General features: G+C 38.9%; 1 pseudogene; it reads left to right on the top strand.

Annotated features, from left to right (window-relative positions):
* The first annotated feature begins 2,542 nt into the window (after positions 1–2,542).
* Positions 2,543–20,233, top strand: LOC137393823 (uncharacterized; annotated as a pseudogene).
* Positions 20,234–21,375: the final 1,142 nt, after the last annotated feature.

The raw sequence follows: 21,375 nt of genomic DNA, 5'->3' as shown, positions 1-21,375 counted from the left end.
GCGCATTTCTCCCTTATATGTATAATTTACTATGTGTGCATTTCTCCCTTATATGTATAATTTACTATGTGTGCATTTCTCCCTTATATGTATAATTTACTATGTGTGCATTTCTCCCTTATATGTAAAATTTACTATGTATGCATTTCTCCCCTATATGTATAATTTACTATGTGTGCATTTCTCCCTTATATGTATAATTTACTATGTATGCATTTCTCCCCTATATGTATAATTTACTATGTGTGCATTTCTCCCTTAAATGTATAATTTACTATGTATGCATTTCTCCCTTATATGTATAATTTACTACGGTATTCATTTCTCTCTTATATGTATAATTTACTATGTATGCATTTCTCCCTTATATGTATAATTTACTATGTATGCATTTCTCCCTTATATGTATAATTTACTATGTATGCATTTCTCCCTTATGTGTATAATTTACTATGTATGCATTTGTAGAGGAAGACCGAATGACTCATTCTCGGTGCACCATATCAATCTCAATCAACTGCACAGTTGCAGCCAATAATAATAATATATATATAATGTACAATAAAGTATAGGTTAAAAGTTGGCATCAAGTGCTCGATACTAAAGTAGAGTTTACTATAAATTTGGTAAGAAATTTATTAAAATTTGACCAAGCATGAAAATTACTAAAAGTTTCATATTACACAAAAGGTGTGAAACACTCATCAGATACAATGCTTAGTGAGCACTGTACATGAAATTCTGCATTAGCTGGTAAGCTGAAATAGAAGCTCAGGTATTAAAAACTAGATGGATGGGGTCTATTATGTAATGCTATTTTGTAAAATATGTTTCTTAGAATGTCTACACATAGATATTAGTTCACTTCGTTTGTTTATAGTTGACTTCTCGGGTTTGTGAATGATGAAATATTTTTCCAAAGTACATAACTTGCGATTTCCGCTGTTTTTAGAGTAAGGCTTGGGGTGTGATAAAGTTTTCCAGGTCATTTTCCATTTTGTCTGTTCTGGTGTTTTCTTTTTGCAATAAACTTGTGCAAGATACCAGCCTATTGCTACAGTCACATTAGACTTACATTAGACTTAATATCAGATGGTATACGAGCATATGTTACTTTGAGCTGCATACAAATGCTTTACAACGCCACACCATATCTTATTCAACATGTTAATTCAAACCAAGCAAGACAAGTATTCTGAGATAGTGAGCTAGTTCCCTAAAATTGCTCTAGCTTGTTAATGGTATGGTTGAAGGTGACAAAGGACAGATGATTTTACAGTCAAGTTGTTCTGAGGAGCTATTGGTTATTTTAGCTATCAGTTTAGCTCAGACACTTTCTCTGGTATCTTTGGTTAAGTTCATGTGGTTTGTATCTAGTCTTAAGTTAAGGTCTGCTTTTGGTTTCGTGTCCAAATAAGTCTTAATTCTCGATTAATTTGCTGGACTTTGCTTTTAGTTTATTAGATCGGCATTTGACATAAGTCTGCTAAGCTAACATTTGACGCAAGTTAGTAAGGTCTGCCTTTGGTTCAAGTCACCCAAGTCTCTCTCCAGCAAAAGCCAGCCACGCTTGTCTTCAATTCAACTTTGCCAGGCCTATTTTCAGTTTAATCTATAATTACACTGGCTTCTGTACATCAATATCTAAAATAATAACCTTTTTCTCCTGTAAAACTAACAGAATTTGTGAATAATATAACATAAAATTCATATTCAGGAAGTTCATACCTGACTGCATGGTAAACGAAATGAATGAATGACAAATAATTAGTCAGGAATTATTTGGCTGAGATTTGGTGCTAACTATTTTGAGGATGGTATCTAGCTTGCATTAGCTCATTAAAATGGTATCTAGCTTGCATTAGTCAATTAAACAGAGCTTCCATTTTTTTGGAAATCGAAGGTTTAATTAAATTGAGCTGGGCAGTAGCCTAATAAGTAGGCTACTCAACTCATGACAGATGGCCCTTTATAGACGTCTCAATAACGTGAGCTGGGTAGTGGAAAATGATAGCATTCTCAATCATCCGCAGTTTATGTGATTGATACATCACATAAACTGCCAACAAATTGGTGTATGATATCCATGGAATGAGCATCTCTGTTATGAAAAGCCAGCAACTATCATAAAATTATGCTGCCAGTGAGCGACCAGTGATGCCCCGGAGGGTGTGTAAGAAGCTGGTTCTCACGAGCCAGACAGAGTTTTGAAACCGAATACATTTAGCGACCTTGCGAAAGGCACAGAGCGTATGGGTTTTAAGTTTGAACGAAGTCAGTCAAAAATTATGGAAACTCATAGTGCTTACCGGACTAGCACACATGCACAAACATACAGACAATGGGCATGCGTGTAATTAAATTATAATTGCATTGGGCATTTTATATTTTACTTATATAATGACCAATGTGTTGTTTCAATTCTATACTCTAGCTTTCTTTTTAAAGATTGCTCATGTACAATATCTAGTTCAAAATCTAGAATGCAGTGTCTCCATCTGGTTTTAGGTGAACTATTTCCCAGCAATAAGGATGGCTGATTCTGTAGCACAGGCTGGGCAGGTACATTCCGTTTAACTTACAAGCGGCATTGTGGGACAAAGGCTAGCATGTGAAAGCACATTTGTTGAAATATCTTATCTTTAACATCATGGCTTTTATATATATGCTGTGGAACGTGCTCAAGCAATACTTTGCATCATAGATTCATTGAATTCAGGACTGGCTACAGCCACGATGAGTCGGTGGGTCGAGCTATTGGTGGTGGCAGTGTTTCTAAGTTCAGCCCGAGTAAGTAACAACTCATTCATATGATTTTGCATTTTACATTAGGCAGGCTACCTCTAAACTATATGAACTAAGGACACTGCAAAAAATGAGATGATGTTGATATTTATGAGTCTTCTAGCGCAAAGTCTGAAAATAAGAGAAATTTCGACTTGTGTATTTAGCAGAAATATATATCTGCTAGAATATCACTAAGGATTATAGGGAACAGCGGGATACTAAAGTATTAGTATTTGTTGGGCACATAAATTATCGGTAATTATTTTTATAAAAAAAAATCCTTTACGTATGGTGCTATCTGAAAAATAACTAAAACGGTCAATAAATAATAAGGTAATTTGTAAATACCCTCAATTCTTATACTTATTTTATATTTGAATGAAATGAGGAAGGTCCTCAAGGACTACTATTTGCTGTAGGGGTGCACAAGACTTTCCAAATTGGTGAAGCCGTGGAGTGGAGGATTCCAAGGAGAATTCAACATTCCTGTTCAGCAGGGAATTTCTACTTGGTCGGCAAGAGTAACTTTTGAGCATGGAGTCAAAGAGTTGGACGTTAGTAATTAATCTGTGATAAACTGAGCTCCCAATACTGCAGCAGGGACTGCAGCAGGGTTGTTGGAATAATCTGTTATCTCTCTGAGAAAGCAACGAGCAATAACTTTATTTGGTAGCTCGATCTTTACTCTGCAATAAAAATATCTGCTTGTGATGTTACCACTTCAGAATGTTATGAATATATGATTTTAGATTCTCCAAAAATATTAGACAATTGTGAAGTTTTTTGTCACAGTGAAATTGATAACTTTTGCTAATGTGGGTGTTCAAATTAAGGTTTGTATTAAAAAATTGAGCAAAGCTTTTTTTAAAAACAAACTAGCAAGCATGGTGTTACCTATGACAAGTATGAAGGAGTGTTGTATTTGTGCTCTCTTTCCCTCTCCTTCTCTCTCTCTCTCTCTCTCTCTCTCTCTCTCTCTCTTCGTCTCTCTCCCTCTCTTTGCCTCCCTCTCTCCCCCCCCCCACTCGTTCTCCCGCTTTTTCTTTCTCCCTCCTCATTCTCCTCTCTCTCTCTATCTCCTCATTCTCCTCTCTCTCTATTTCCTCTCTTTCTATCTGCTCTCTCTTTTCCTCTCTCTTCCCCTGCTTTCTTTCTCCTCTCTCTCTCTCTCTCTCTCCCTCTCTCCCCTTTTATTCCCTCTTCTCTTTTTTTTTCTCTCTCTATCTTTCCCTTTCTCTCCTTCTCTCTTTCTCTCTCTCTCTCTCTCCTTCTATCTCTCCCCTCTCTCTATTCTTCTCTCTCGTCTCTTTGTCCTTCTCGTTTCTTCTTGCTCCCTCTCTCCCACTCTCTTCTTCCCTCTCTCTCTCTCCTCTCTTTCTTTCTCTCTCCCCTTCTCTTCCTCTCTCTTGCCTGACTGACTGATTCACTGAATGACTGCTTGGATGAATCAATGACTATTTGACTAAAGTACTAGATGTCTGACTAACAGGTTGACTCACTCACTGACCAGCTAGGTCAGTCAAGCTAGATCTCTGGGTTGAACTGCGTAATCTGCGCAATACTTGTATCCGTAGCGGGTAAAATAACATAAATCTGAACATACTTGCTTACATTTCCCACAGAGTTGGACAGCGTCAGCTACAAAAGAAAGTGACAAGACCTTCATTTTGAAGCCACTTAGCTGGAATGCCAATGTTGGTGCTGGCCAGTCGGCTAAGATAGAGTTTGTAGTGCAGTAAGTACTAGTCAGCCATGCTATCATGTATCTTGCCTATTAAGACTCCATATGAATAATGTGTATGTTCCTGGGCCAGCACTCTCACATTCCATATGAATAATGTGTATGTTCCTATGTCAGCACTCTCACATTCCATATGAATAGTGTGTATGTTCCTGTGTCAGCACTCTCACATTCCATATAAATAATGTGTATGTTCCTGTGTCAGCACTCTCACATTCCATATGAATAATGTGTATGTTCTTGTGTCAGCACTCTCACATTCCATATGAATAATGTGTATGATCCTGTGCCAGCACTCTCACATTCCATATGAATAATGTGTATATTCCTGTGTCAGCATTCTCACATTCCATATGAACAATGTGTATGCTCCTATGTCAGCACTCTCACATTCCATATGAATAATGTGTATATTCCTGTGTCAGCATTCTCACATTCCATATGAATAATATGTATGCTCCTATGTCAGCACTCTCACCTTCCATATGAATAATGTGTATATTCCTATGTCAGCACTCTCACATTCCATATGAATAATGTCTATGTTCCTATGACAGCACTCTCACATTCCATATGAATAATGTGTATATTCCTGTGTCAGCATTCTCACATTCCATATGAATAATGTGTATGCTCCTATGTCAGCACTCTCACATTCCATATGAATAATGTGTATATTCCTGTGTCAGCATTCTCACATTCCATATGAATAATGTGTATGCTCCTATGTCAGCACTTTCACATTCCATATGAATAATGTGTATATTCCTATGTCAGCACTCTCACATTCCTTATGAATAATGTGTATGTTCCTGTGTCAGCACTCTCACCTTCTATATGAATAATGTGTGTGTTCTTGTGTCAGCCTTCTCACATTCCTTATGAATAATGTGTATGTTCCTGTGTCAGCACTCTCACATTCCATATGAATAATGTCTATGTTCCTATGTCAGCACTCTCACATTCCATATGAATAATGTCTATGTTCCTATGTCAGCACTCTCACATTCCATAAGATTACCGTGTATGTTTTTGCATCAGCACCCTATATGCTTTTTAAACACTGAGTATTTGCACACGAATCTTTGCTGGCATTCTTTCAATTTATTCTTTAACCAGGGTAAAGTTTCATTGTTGGATCAATCGATCGCCCAGATCTCTGCATCAAACAAACTTTAGAATGTAGTTCAGATGTTTCAGAATGATTGCATCTGTACTTCCTACATTTATATCTCATTTATATACATTTATTTCTGTTGCGTTAAAGGAGGACAGCATGCCAGGATTGCGTAAATAAAGGTTCATGTTCATTGTCATCATCTCTTGCAATTATGGTTTATCCTTACCGAAGGTATTCACTTCAACACTAGCTATGATATCCAATGTGTAATACTTTGCTAGCCTGAATGGCAGCTCTTTACTATTCAATTGAAACGCTTCGTACTGTAACAACTCATCAATTCTTTCTCAAGTATGCATTTTATAAAAGTTGGTCCAACATGGTAAAATGTTTATTGGGGATGCGAGTATAATTGCACACAAAAGCGATTAAAATATCGACATATTTGGAACGAGAATATGATACAACTCACCTTTAGGACTCATGTGTAAACGACACAGACCTAGTGAGAGAGAGATTATAGTTCAAATTCTAAAATCTCTCCAACCTCTGATGACCTAATTTATTTCCCCAATTTGTGCGAAATCATACAACTAAATATAAATTCAGTCGGATATATTATTAGATGTCATATTGCAGCTACTCAGATGGAGGAGCGACCGGAACTAACCCATGTCTTGACTTCTATCCTAACCAGCAGACCCCAGGCACTGATGGTGGCACTGATGGTGGCAATGATGGTGGAAACGACCATGTTAACAAGCCTTCAAACCCAAAAACACCTGTGAACCCTGGACAAGGCGTCGTAGATTCAAAAGGTTCTGAGTTTATGTTCATCTCTAAATGATTGTTGACACACTGTTGACAAAGAGCTCATTGCTATGTGTACTACCTACCACACACTGTTGATATAGAGCTCATTGCTATGTGTACTACCTACCACACACTGTTGACATAGAGCTCATTGCTATGTGTACTACCTACCACACACTGTTGATATAGAGCTCATTGCTATGTGTACTACCCACCACACACTGTTGATATAGAGCTCATTGCTATGTGTACTACCTACCACACACTGTTGATATAGAGCTCATTGCTATGTGTACTACCTACCACACACTGTTGACATAGAGCTCATTGCTATGTGTACTACCTACCACACACTGTTGATATAGAGCTCATTGCTATGTGTACTACCCACCACACACTGTTGATATAGAGCTCATTGCTATGTGTACTACCTACCACACACTGTTGACATAGAGCTCATTGCTATGTGTACTACCCACCACACACTGTTGATATAGAGCTCATTGCTATGTGTACTACCTACCACACACTGTTGACATAGAGCTCATTGCTATGTGTACTACCTACCACACACTGTTGACATAGAGCTCATTGCTATGTGTACTACCCACCACACACTGTTGACATAGAGCTCATTGCTATGTGTACTACCTACCACACACTGTTGATATAGAGCTCATTGCTATGTGTACTACCTACCACACACTGTTGACATAGAGCTCATTGCTATGTGTACTACCTACCACACACTGTTGACATAGAGCTCATTGCTATGTGTACTACCTACCACACACTGTTGACATAGAGCTCATTGCTATGTGTACTACCCACCACACACTGTTGATATAGAGCTCATTGCTATGTGTACTACCTACCACACACTGTTGACATAGAGCTCATTGCTATGTGTACTACCTACCACACACTGTTGACATAGAGCTCATTGCTATGTGTACTACCCACCACACACTGTTGACATAGAGCTCATTGCTATGTGTACTACCTACCACACACTGTTGATATAGAGCTCATTGCTATGTGTACTACCCACCACACACTGTTGACATAGAGCTCATTGCTATGTGTACTACCTACCACACACTGTTGATATAGAGCTCATTGCTATGTGTACTACCTACCACACACTGTTGATATAGAGCTCATTGCTATGTGTACTACCTACCACACACTGTTGACATAGAGCTCATTGCTATGTGTACTACCCACCACACACTGTTGACATAGAGCTCATTGCTATGTGTACTGCCTACCACACACTGTTGACATAGAGCTCATTGCTATGTGTACTACCCACCACACACTGTTGACATAGAGCTCATTGCTATGTGTACTACCTACCACACACTGTTGACATAGAGCTCATTGCTATGTGTACTACCTACCACACACTGTTGACATAGAGCTCATTGCTATGTGTACTACCCACCACACACTGTTGACATAGAGCTCATTGCTATGTGTACTGCCTACCACACACTGTTGACATAGAGCTCATTGCTATGTGTACTACCCACCACACACTGTTGACATAGAGCTCATTGCTATGTGTACTACCTACCACACACTGTTGATATAGAGCTCATTGCTATGTGTACTACCTACCACACACTGTTGATATAGAGCTCATTGCTATGTGTACTACCTACCACACACTGTTGACATAGAGCTCATTGCTATGTGTACTACCTACCACACACTGTTGATATAGAGCTCATTGCTATGTGTACTACCCACCACACACTGTTGATATAGAGCTCATTGCTATGTGTACTACCTACCACACACTGTTGATATAGAGCTCATTGCTATGTGTACTACCCACCACACACTGTTGATATAGAGCTCATTGCTATGTGTACTACCCACCACACACTGTTGATATAGAGCTCATTGCTATGTGTACTACCCACCACACACTGTTGATATAGAGCTCATTGCTATGTGTACTACCTACCACACACTGTTGACATAGAGCTCATTGCTATGTGTATTACCTACCACACACTGTTGATATAGAGCTCATTGCTATGTGTACTACCTACCACACACTGTTGACATAGAGCTCATTGCTATGTGTACTACCTACCACACACTGTTGATATAGAGCTCATTGCTATGTGTACTACCTACCACACACTGTTGACATAGAGCTCATTGCTATGTGTACTACCTACCACACACTGTTGACATAGAGCTCATTGCTATGTGTACTACCTACCACACACTGTTGACATAGAGCTCATTGCTATGTGTACTACCCACCACACACTGTTGACATAGAGCTCATTGCTATGTGTACTACCCACCACACACTGTTGATATAGAGCTCATTGCTATGTGTACTACCCACCACACACTGTTGATATAGAGCTCATTGCTATGTGTACTACCTACCACACACTGTTGACATAGAGCTCATTGCTATGTGTACTACCTACCACACACTGTTGACATAGAGCTCATTGCTATGTGTACTACCCACCACACACTGTTGACATAGAGCTCATTGCTATGTGTACTACCCACCACACACTGTTGACATAGAGCTCATTGCTATGTGTACTACCTACCACACACTGTTGACAAAGAGCTCATTGCTATGTGTACTACCCACCACACACTGTTGACATAGAGCTCATTGCTATGTGTACTACCTACCACACACTGTTGACATAGAGCTCATTGCTATGTGTACTACCCACCACACACTGTTGACATAGAGCTCATTGCTATGTGTACTACCCACCACACACTGTTGATATAGAGCTCATTGCTATGTGTACTACCCACCACACACTGTTGATATAGAGCTCATTGCTATGTGTACTACCCACCACACACTGTTGACATAGAGCTCATTGCTATGTGTACTACCTACCACACACTGTTGATATAGAGCTCATTGCTATGTGTACTACCTACCACACACTGTTGATATAGAGCTCATTGCTATGTGTACTACCTACCACACACTGTTGATATAGAGCTCATTGCTATGTGTACTACCCACCACACACTGTTGACATAGAGCTCATTGCTATGTGTACTACCTACCACACACTGTTGACATAGAGCTCATTGCTATGTGTATTACCTACCACACACTGTTGACATAGAGCTCATTGCTATGTGTACTACCTACCACACACTGTTGATATAGAGCTCATTGCTATGTGTACTACCCACCACACACTGTTGACATAGAGCTCATTGCTATGTGTATTACCTACCACACACTGTTGATATAGAGCTCATTGCTATGTGTACTACCTACCACACACTGTTGATATAGAGCTCATTGCTATGTGTACTACCCACCACACACTGTTGACATAGAGCTCATTGCTATGTGTACTACCCACCACACACTGTTGACATAGAGCTCATTGCTATGTGTACTACCTACCACACACTGTTGATATAGAGCTCATTGCTATGTGTACTACCTACCACACACTGTTGACATAGAGCTCATTGCTATGTGTACTACCTACCACACACTGTTGACATAGAGCTCATTGCTATGTGTACTACCTACCACACACTGTTGATATAGAGCTCATTGCTATGTGTACTACCTACCACACACTGTTGACATAGAGCTCATTGCTATGTGTATTACCTACCACACACTGTTGATATAGAGCTCATTGCTATGTGTACTACCCACCACACACTGTTGACATAGAGCTCATTGCTATGTGTACTACCTACCACACACTGTTGACATAGAGCTCATTGCTATGTGTACTACCTACCACACACTGTTGATATAGAGCTCATTGCTATGTGTACTACCTACCACACACTGTTGACATAGAGCTCATTGCTATGTGTATTACCTACCACACACTGTTGACATAGAGCTCATTGCTATGTGTACTACCTACCACACACTGTTGACATAGAGCTCATTGCTATGTGTACTACCTACCACACACTGTTGACATAGAGCTCATTGCTATGTGTATTACCTACCACACACTGTTGACATAGAGCTCATTGCTATGTGTACTACCTACCACACACTGTTGACATAGAGCTCATTGCTATGTGTACTACCTACCACACACTGTTGACATAGAGCTCATTGCTATGTGTACTACCCACCACACACTGTTGACATAGAGCTCATTGCTATGTGTACTACCTACCACACACTGTTGACATAGAGCTCATTGCTATGTGTACTACCTACCACACACTGTTGACATAGAGCTCATTGCTATGTGTACTACCTACCACACACTGTTGACATAGAGCTCATTGCTATGTGTACTACCTACCACACACTGTTGACATAGAGCTCATTGCTATGTGTACTACCTACCACACACTGTTGACATAGAGCTCATTGCTATGTGTACTACCCACCACACACTGTTGACATAGAGCTCATTGCTATGTGTACTACCTACCACACACTGTTGACATAGAGCTCATTGCTATGTGTACTACCCACCACACACTGTTGACATAGAGCTCATTGCTATGTGTACTACCTACCACACACTGTTGACATAGAGCTCATTGCTATGTGTATTACCTACCACACACTGTTGACATAGAGCTCATTGCTATGTGTACTACCTACCACACACTGTTGACATAGAGCTCATTGCTATGTGTACTACCTACCACACACTGTTGACATAGAGCTCATTGCTATGTGTACTACCCACCACACACTGTTGACATAGAGCTCATTGCTATGTGTACTACCTACCACACACTGTTGACATAGAGCTCATTGCTATGTGTACTACCTACCACACACTGTTGACATAGAGCTCATTGCTATGTGTACTACCCACCACACACTGTTGACATAGAGCTCATTGCTATGTGTACTACCTACCACACACTGTTGACATAGAGCTCATTGCTATGTGTACTACCCACCACACACTGTTGACATAGAGCTCATTGCTATGTGTACTACCTACCACACACTGTTGACATAGAGCTCATTGCTATGTGTACTACCTACCACACACTGTTGACATAGAGCTCATTGCTATGTGTACTACCTACCACACACTGTTGATATAGAGCTCATTGCTATGTGTACTACCCACCACACACTGTTGACATAGAGCTCATTGCTATGTGTACTACCCACCACACACTGTTGATATAGAGCTCATTGCTATGTGTACTACCTACCACACACTGTTGACATAGAGCTCATTGCTATGTGTACTACCCACCACACACTGTTGACATAGAGCTCATTGCTATGTGTACTACCCACCACACACTGTTGACATAGAGCTCATTGCTATGTGTACTACCCACCACACACTGTTGACATAGAGCTCATTGCTATGTGTACTACCTACCACACACTGTTGACATAGAGCTCATTGCTATGTGTACTACCCACCACACACTGTTGACATAGAGCTCATTGCTATGTGTACTACCTACCACACACTGTTGACATAGAGCTCATTGCTATGTGTACTACCTACCACACACTGTTGATATAGAGCTCATTGCTATGTGTACTACCTACCACATTTTAGTGTTTTATTTTATTCTAGGTGAGAAGCATCCTTACGCAGATGTCCTGTACAAAGCCCTGTTGTTCTATGAAGCTCAGCGATCTGGAAAGCTTCCTGCAGACAAAAAGATTGACTGGAGAGGGGATTCAGAACTGAATGATGGTAAAGATGTTGGCCGAGATTTAACTGGAGGATGGCATGATGGTGCGTAAAATTTTAGCTACCTGTATGCACTTTGTATTCTTACGGTAGTAACATTGTAGGTTCAGTGTAATAAGATATAATTTTGGAATCATAACGATTATTTGTTTCATAAATTTTGTTGACTATGGCACCAGATGCACCTAGGCTCCTTTTGGCTCTCTTACATTCTATTAAACATGGTAATATGAAGGAAACTGGCGGTTTTCTTTACTCTCTACAAGAAGAAATACACCGAGCGTATCGACAATGAGAATATATATTGGCGCAATATATATACAGATACATGAAGTTAAAGTGTACGCATACAAATAACAACACGCAGAGAGACTGCCACTATCTCGGCCTTGTCCTTCTGGTCACGCTCATTATATAGCCAGCTCGCATGGAAGGCTCCGCCCTCTTCTGTGGTCTCGCCCTCTTCTGTGGTCTCGGTTTGTCTGTTTGTCTGTCCTTTGCCAGCTTAGTGTGCCAAGCTGGCTCACCTATGACCGGGTCTCCTGCTGTGAGAATGAGACTCGGTCTGGCTATGGCGTCGACTGGGCAGCAAGCTCTAATCTCGGCGCTCTGCCATTATACTAAAATAAATAATAAGTTCTGTATACATTTGATTTATGAGCAAATTTTAACTAAAATGACTCTATCGACAGCAGTTCAGATACTGAGCATTCTTTAGTGCTGAGATGGCGCTGTAGAATAGATCACAGGCTAGTATTATTCATATAAATTTCATGTTGAAAGCATATTACATGTTGTGGCTTTTGCTACATCCACACATCGAATTAAACAGAAACCCAACAGCAGTGTATAAATTTTACATTTCATCATTTTAACAATGAAATTTGCAGCTGGTGATCACGTGAAATTTGGATTGCCAATGGCCTCATCCGCTACCATGCTTCTCTATGGTCTCGAGTTTTTAAAGGAAGGATATGACTACGCTGGTCAGTTTGGCATGGGTCTTCGACAAGTAAGATGGGCTCTTGAATACTTCCGCAAGTGCTATGTGGATAAGGACAAGTTCTATGCCCAGGTGTGTTGCAGTACATCTTCTTATTTTACCAAACTTTAAGCATGGCTGGCCTCCTTACAGCTCTATTGACACAAGTGACTAAGCATAGACAACTAGTGCAAGTGGGATAGTCAGAGCAGACCTACTAACTACTGCGAGTGGGCTAGTCAGAGCAGACCTACCAACTACTGCGAGTGGGCTAGTCAGAGCGGACCTACTAACTACTGCGAGTGGGCTAGTCAGAGCAGACCTACTAACTACTGCAAGTGGGCTAGTCAGAGCGGGCCTACTAACGCAGGCATAATTACTGTTTATCAACTGAGATGACAGCAGTGTTCTTAATATTTCAATGCTGCCATGGAATGTCTTGAAAGCATGCCACTGTTGGTAATTTACAGACAAATATTGTTAACAATTAACAATATTTGTCTATAATTATTGTCCTCTCAATAGCGAAAACCTGCAAACAAAGGCAGAAGGATTTGGTACTCCTATCCTCTCCATATATCATTTGCTAACATTATGAAAGAATACTGTCAGCACTGTTATTATTATTGTTATTGGTGCATAGGTCTTAAAGCGAACCTTTCATTTAGGTAGCTGATGGAGATGCAGACCACAGCTGGTGGGGCAGACCCGAAGACAATTTCCAAAACAGGCCAACATTCTCACTCGGAGCAGGAAAACCAAAAGGAGGTGCTGACATAATGGGAGAGACAGCTGCGGCAATGGCTGCAGGATATGCTGTCTTTAAGAGTGCTGGTAAGTTTTGGTGCCCAAATCTTATTTATGATGCTTTTTAAGTTTTTAAGCAAACCTAGAGAGTTTTGCCTGACAAAATAACGAAATAAAATTTAGCATGAAATGTAAGCATTAGTGTACTTGTTCCCATGTCTATAGGCTTTGAGTTATCTTCTGGATGTTACTTTCAGTTATATATGACATGCATAGTAATGAATCTGTTAATTTGACACTCAAGCAAACTTAATAAAACATTTTAGCCTACACTGCGCATATTTTTATAAAGTAAGTGATTGATTACCACAGCCTAAAACATTAAATATTTGTAAAGATATGAGCCACAGCTCTGGTTGATGCAGTGCCATGCATACGCCTGCCTGACTTGTTATTGTGGACTCAAGTCAAGGAAACAACTATTACAGTTATTCTAGTATTGCTATGAGAGGTACACAATTTGAATCCAAGCACCTAGTGCCTGCTCCTATCGTAAGCCCCTTTCCTGCTCCTATCGTGAGCCTCTTTCCTGCTCCTATCATAAGCCCCTTTCCTGCACCTATCATAAGCCTCTTTCCTGCCCCTATCACAAGCCCTTCTCCTGCTCCTATCAAGAGCCTCTCTCCTGCTCCTATCATGAGCCTCTCTCCTGCTCCTACCATGAGCCCCTCTCCTGCACCTATCATAAGCCCTTTCCTGCTCCTATCAAGAGCCTCTCTCCTGCTCCTATCACGAGTCTCTCTCCTGCTCCTATCATGAGCCTCTTTCCTGCTCCTATCACGAGCCTCTCTCCTGCTCCTATCATGAGCCTTTTGTCTGCTCCCTTCATGTGCCTCTTTCCCCTAGGAAATCAGAAAGCGCCCTTTTCCATTTTACTTAAGCACATTGAAGACTGGCTCTTAGGCGTGTAGAGGAAAATTTCTATATGCTCGATAATGAATAGATGTGTGCGCCGTGCCAGCAGCTTAGTGATGTGGCTTCTTTATGTTAGGTGCCAAGATATTTTATATGGCTTTTACATTACGTTGCTATGGATTACCTCTACCTCGCTGCCACATTGGCTTATTTATATCTTGCTTGCATATAACATACTTTTTTATAATATGCTGTGCGTTACAAAGGTCATGTGACATCGGGTACATAGCGACTCACCTTATGCATTTCCAGCTGCAGAGCCAGACAGACACATGAACGCCTAATTTGCTAAGAATTTTATGTGGTGAAAAACTGTGATCATATGGCAGCAGAATTATGATTAATTACATCCTTTTGTGTTTGGACTTGGCAAGTAGGGTCTGGCCTATTCTCTCATGAAATAGCGTGAGAACTGCCAAAAAAAGTTCAAACTTTTCACTATTAATTTGTCCAAAGAAAATACACTTTGTAGCATTGACATACTCAGCGGATATTAGTGGCCACAAATCTTATAACACTTTTTGTGCCATTCTGTACTCTTTTGTTTGGGTCATACTGTAGTTAATGAAATGATTTTTTTTCAAAGATGCTGGATTCGCTAACAACCTTCTGTCTGATGCCAAGCAACTTTACCAACTGGCTAAACGTAACCCAGGAATAGCTAACCCCATCATTCCTAATCTACACAAGTTTTACAAGTAAGATTACATGCAAGTTTACTATCTCTACTTGCAGCTCTCCAATGTTTACTATCTCTACTTGCAGTTCTCCAATGTTTACTATCTCTACTTGCAGCTCTCCAATGTTTACTATCTCTACTTGCAGCTCTCCAATGTTTACTATCTCTACTTGCAGCTCTCCAATGTTTACTATCTCTACTTGCAGCTCTCCAATGTTTACTATCTCTACTTGCAGTTCTCCAATGTTTACTATCTCTACTTGCAGCTCTCCAATGTTTACTACCTCTACTTGCAGCTCTCCAATGTTTACTACCTCTACTTGCAGCTCTCCAATGTTTTTTATCTCTACTTGCAGCTCTCCAATGTTTACTACCTCTACTTGCAGCTCTCCAATGTTTACTACCTCTACTTGCAGCTTTCCAATGTTTTTTATCTCTACTTGCAGCTCTCCAATGTTTTTTATCTCTACTTGTAGCTCTCCAATGTTTACTAGTGCTTTATACATAAGTTTGTGTCAGTCTCTGAATTGAGAATAATTCCCGCTACAACTTATGCATGAGCAAAACTAGTTGACACACCAGCATGATTCAAATACTATGAAATACAAGGAGTTGTACTAACTAATTTGCTCAGTATTTCAAAGTTCTTTTCTTATATTGATAAGCTCTGATGCCTGGGAGGATGAGATGGCACATGCTGCTGCATGGTTGGCTTACGCTGTTGGATCTTCAGATCCCCAATATCAGGGTTATTTGAATGATGCTAAAGGCTATCTGAAAGGTGGAGTTCCATGGTCCTTGAGCTGGAGTGAGAAGAGACCCGCTGTTCTGGTCAGTCATGTGATTCTATTAATAGAAGTATATTAAAGTTTAGGTTTAAAAGGCTCAGATGCCAACTACGAACATTGCTTTAACTAAATTTACAAAATATCAATAAGGCAAGCAGGCAATTGTCTACAACACAATTTTATCATCAGGTGTTAGCTGTAGAAGGTGACCACACGGAGCCAGTAACGGAACTACCCAGAATGAGATTGCTCCAATGAGAACATACGATAATGCGCACATCTCTTCTAATTGGTCAATTTTATTGCATCAATCAGTCCATAACATCATATTATTTTAAAAATGAGAATTTGCAGCTTGCCGTGTTTTTGTGAAAAGAAGCTTATTTTTTATATTAAAAATGTGTTTTCTTTAAATTGCATTAATATATTCTCAAGCAATTTTAGTTTTGCTTTAATTTTTTTTGCTTTTTATAACCACGGATATCAAATCAAAGCAATTGAAACCAACTTGTCGAAGTTCTGTTCAAAGCGTTTGAATAAATTTTATACAATATTGCCGACTAGCGGAGCTCAATTAGAGTATAATAAGGGTTTTTCTGTCTCCCCTCCATCCCACGTTCCTCTCAGTCTCTATAATTGGCGTATGTGTTCATGGCACATGCGCTGCTAAAATAACTTTGATTGTCTTTTAAATCTATTACCTTGACTATTTGAACCAAGAAACTATTTTCCTTACAGTTTATGCTCTACAAGCTAACCAACGATGGACAATACCGCAGTGGAATTGAAAACTTCTTGAAGGAATGGCTGCCTGGTGGTTCTGTGCCACGTACACCGCAAGGCCTTGTCTGGAGAGATAAGTGGGGCTCCAACAGATACGCTGCCAATGCTGCCATGTTGGCTTTGATCGCTGCCAAGCATGGTATCAAAACCAAAGAGTACTACAATTTTGCTGCTAGTCAAATAAATTTTATGCTTGGAGATGGAGGAAGGAGTTATGTAGTTGGCTACGGTAACAACTACCCCAAAAAGGCTCATCACAAAGCTTCGTGAGTCTAAATATTCCAGTGCCATCACAACTCAGTAAATTTATTAAATGGTGGGCAGAAGTTAACTATGTTACATGAGTTTATGGTGCTCATCATTCTATGAAGGATGGGGATTTATATAAATCTATTGACACTGTTCTTGACTAGCCAATGGAGAGGTTCCCGTTGTACTGAAACGTCTGCCAGGAATCTTAAGCGGAGCTGTATGTATTATAGAAATGACTTTAATCTGGACACATTCACTCTTGGCTGGCATTTTCAGGATAACTTCCAATTTCATGAGTGGTTTTGCTGAAACTCTATATAGGATTGCGTAAATGGTCATTTCTCCTGCCTGCTTCTCAGACCCTTGTGGGATATGTTCTAGAAGTTCTGCAGCTGTCATCAACAAATCATCAAGAAATACTGCCACACCATCGTTAGTTGGTTCATCAACTCTTACACCCCTATTCTGTGTTCCACACCGGTGATCTCAGGCTTTCTGCGCCTATTGTTATTTGATGTGGGCATCAGCTATGTCAGCTACTTCATTATCATCCACTAGATAAAATTCTCATCAACTGTTTTGGTGTTGGCAAAACCTCGTCCTACGTTTCCAGTTACTCATTTCAGCTGATGGAATAGTCTCCACGTTTAATGAGCTTAATGGTAATGTTTTTTTTTCCAAGCAGGAACTTCCTACCGGAGTTCCATAGAGAGAGAGAATTGGTCCTTCTTCCATATGCCAATATTCCATATCCTCTTGGATGGCAACTAGTACTGTCCTTGCCCTGCAGTGAATGCAGAACAGGTTTCGTGTTTCATATATCGTTCGAGCTTTCCCTTTAGTTTGAAGTCTGTCTGTCTAGCTTAGAAAGGTTTGAATGGATCAGAAAAATCTTTTGCATAATTCCTTGCGTGATTTTTGTAATTCTGTGTCTTGTTGAAGTGGGTGGAATACGAGTGTGTGTATTATCTTTTCATTCTACAGTCGATCTATAGATTTGTATATTTGATGTATATCATGCCAATCTAGTAGGGTTAGATCTGGCTGTGATACCTCCGGGAATTACAGTTTTCTGTTGCCACTGTGTTTGGTCTAGATTCAATTTTTGTACATGCACTGTTGTAGAAGTGGAGTCCATGCTAGGTGCCTGATTTGTGGTTTAGCGCTGATGCATGAAGTTGAGGCTTACCAATGACTCGCCATACCTGGTCGCTGTTAGCTCAACTTCAAAACTAATATATTTTAGATCTTGCCCATGGAAACCAGCTCCTTGTGGCTGGAATGAGTTTAATAGCGGAGCTCCTAACCCTCATGTGCTGGAAGGAGCCTTGGTTGGAGGACCCGGCGACTTGAATGGCAACTTTATTGACGATAGATCCAAGTTTGAGTTCACAGAAGTTGCGACTGACTACAATGCAGGCTTCACCAGCGCCCTCGCAGGTCGGTGTCAACTGAGACTGTAATAGGTTGGTAATAGGCCTGCTGTCTATAGTTTATTGAGAGTAGCATGAGGACAGAGGTTTGCTGTGACCAAAAGGTCTGAGTAGTAAATGGCCTGTAGAATGTGAAATTTTAGTTTAGAAAGGGTTTAATTTATAAATTTATACATTTAGAACATATACATTTAAAGAAGATATAAGTTATATATTTAAGAAGGATATAGCATATATGGTAAAACCTCTAATTGAACGCCACCTCCATTTGACCGCCAATTCAATTTTTACAAGCCTATAATATCAATTGATCAGTAAAAACGTGCCCACAAAATCGTATTAACAATGAATCGTATACATCAATAACAATAAATTCTTTCGTTGTCCAATTCCAAAGCTTTTCGTTTTTTTTCTCATTAAAACTTCGAAAGCAGCACTATAAAAATAATTAATAACTGTCTCAGGCTAATAGTAGTTCCTTGTTTAACGAGGTCTTGATACTTCAAAGTACATGTATATAAAAAACGGTTTACACTTATGATAATGAATGAACGATTTGTTTTACGGTCAAGGTTGCGTTTAGCGAGCAAAAATTTTACGCATAGCATTTGTGCTAAATCCAACGCGTAAAAGTATTGCTCTGACAAAAAATTGTTTGGACGTTAACATTGACTAGTTCAGCAGTGAAGAAAAAAAGTTGAGGTCAGAAGACATTGTGGAAGGTATTGGACAATCAGAAAAAGCCCGTTCTATCGAAAGCAACAATAAGATTGTAGCTATCTGAGCAAACAATGCAAATATTTTTGATTTAAAAATGTTAATTCTTGTTTCTGCATGTAATATAAGTTTGATTCGTTTATGTCACTTGTTCATGAACATATATTTGTACCTTTGATCGAGTATCATTATAAAACTTAAAAATTTGCAAATTTATGGCGTTTTATTTAATAGCATCCTTGCAGTTATCTTAACGCTGCTTACAATGAATCGACGCTCATAACTACCCTTCTATTGCACATAAGAAGTTAGTTTTGCCTGCAAATTGTAGTAAACATCATAATAAGTGCAATGAGTTTTTATTCAACATTTTTAAATATAAATATAAAATATCCCTTCAAATTTAGAATAGAATAAAAAATTGAAAGCTTTAACAAATTGCAAAGCAAGGCACAGGTTATATTTAAAAATAATATAACCTATATATTTAGAAATAATATCTTATATATTTAAAGAGGATATAACATATATATTTAGAGAAGATATAAGTTATATTTAAATAGGATATGACTTGTATTTGCAGGGATGAAGTACTTTGCTGTGAATCCAGCATAAGAGGAGATGACTACATATTGGCCACAGTTTTTTGTTTATGGAATAATAATCAATATCAAGTTCATTATATAATATAATGAAATAAAATACCATCCAGTTAAAGCTAGACTTTTCCTGGGATGTATTACCTTTGTTAATTAATTTCATCTCATAATTCTCTCTGGTATTTCCATGGCAATATTGTTAACAATACATTAAGGTATACAGATGTTTAAAATAAAAACATTCAGGTAGACAGTTGTTTGAAATAAATACTTTCAGGTAGACAGCTGTTTGAAATAAATACGTTCAGGTAAACAGCTGTTTACAATAAATACACTCAGGTATACAGATGTTTAAAATTTAAACATTCAGGTAGACAGCTGTTTAAAATAAACACATTCAGGTAGACAGTTGTTTGAAATAAATACTTTCAGGTAGACAGCTGTTTGAAATAAATACGTTCAGGTAAACAGCTGTTTACAATAAATACACTCAGGTATACAGATGTTTAAAATAAAAACATTAAGGTAGACAGTTGTTTAAAACAAGTACATTCAAGTAGACAGTTGTTTGAAATAAATACTTTCAGGTAGACATCTGTTTGAAATAAATACATTAAGGTAGAGAGATGTTTAAAATAAATACATTCAGGTAGACAGCTGTTTAAAATAAATAAATTCAGGTACACAGCTGTTTAGAATAAATACATTCAGATAGACAGTTGATTGAAATAAATACATTAAAGTAGAGAGATGTTTAAAATAAATACACTAAGGTAGACAGCTGTTTAGAATTTATACATTAAAATATACAAACTGTATACAGAATATGTACTCTATGTATAATATATAGATCGTATACCTAGTATATATTGCAGACATAATACGTACTGTATACATGTTATATTATACACTGTATGGATAATAAATGACCTAACAAATACAATAGGGACTATAGATAATTAGATCAGATGTGTGGCTCAACTATAACTAATATAATAGGAACCTAACTGCAGTAGCTGTTACACCCATAACTAAAGATGCTGGCTAACTCTACCCACAAGTTGTGGGAACTTTGCTCTTTACATGGCTTACAGCTTGAACTTTGTTTCTGCTAACTCATCAGACTGTGAACCCAAGGGCAGGCATTAGAGAACTGCAAACTGCAGTTATTGTTTGTGAAGATTAGCTAAAGCTAGGGCTAACTTGACAAGGGATGCCAAAAATGCCAAGACACTCTTATCTGTTTTTCTTTTGCAATTCTCAGTATATTTT

Source organism: Watersipora subatra, chromosome 1, assembly GCF_963576615.1.
Source record: "Watersipora subatra chromosome 1, tzWatSuba1.1, whole genome shotgun sequence".
NCBI lineage: Eukaryota > Metazoa > Bryozoa > Gymnolaemata > Cheilostomatida > Watersiporidae > Watersipora > Watersipora subatra.
The sequence above is the reverse complement of the archived record's forward strand: the minus strand, read 5'-3'. Positions and strand labels throughout refer to the sequence as shown.